Source organism: Corvus brachyrhynchos, unplaced genomic scaffold (assembly GCF_000691975.1).
Source record: "Corvus brachyrhynchos isolate BGI_N302 unplaced genomic scaffold, ASM69197v1 scaffold580, whole genome shotgun sequence".
Taxonomy (NCBI): domain Eukaryota; kingdom Metazoa; phylum Chordata; class Aves; order Passeriformes; family Corvidae; genus Corvus; species Corvus brachyrhynchos.
In genome coordinates this window covers 576,763-577,036 of record NW_008240032.1, presented here as the reverse complement: position 1 = coordinate 577,036, position 274 = coordinate 576,763, and the positions used below count along the sequence as shown (strand labels likewise).

At 57.7% G+C, this 274-nt stretch overlaps 1 protein-coding gene across 1 annotated transcript in view; it reads right to left on the bottom strand.

The window, feature by feature from the left end:
* The window catches only part of PUM1 (pumilio RNA binding family member 1), a 73,179-nt gene that overhangs the window by 2,224 nt on the left and 70,681 nt on the right, over nucleotides 1–274 (bottom strand). The window lies entirely within an intron of this gene.

Sequence of the window (274 nt, the reverse complement as noted above, 5' to 3'; positions counted from 1 at the left end):
GCCTGGGACAGTGCGAAGTGTCTCTGGGGTGGCACTGGGTGGGATTTAAGGTCTCTTCCAACCCAAACCATTCCAGGATTCCATGATTTTACCATTTTCTCCAAGTGGCAACAGCCTGGCCTCATGTCCAGCATTCCCTGCTCCAAGGGTGGCCACATCCCATCACTGACCATGAGCAGGGAACCCACCCCAAACTCCTCATCCCAGCTCAGCCCCCAGCCCCTCCAATTCCCGCTCCACTCCCAGGACCCCCATTCGAAGCACCCCAAATCGC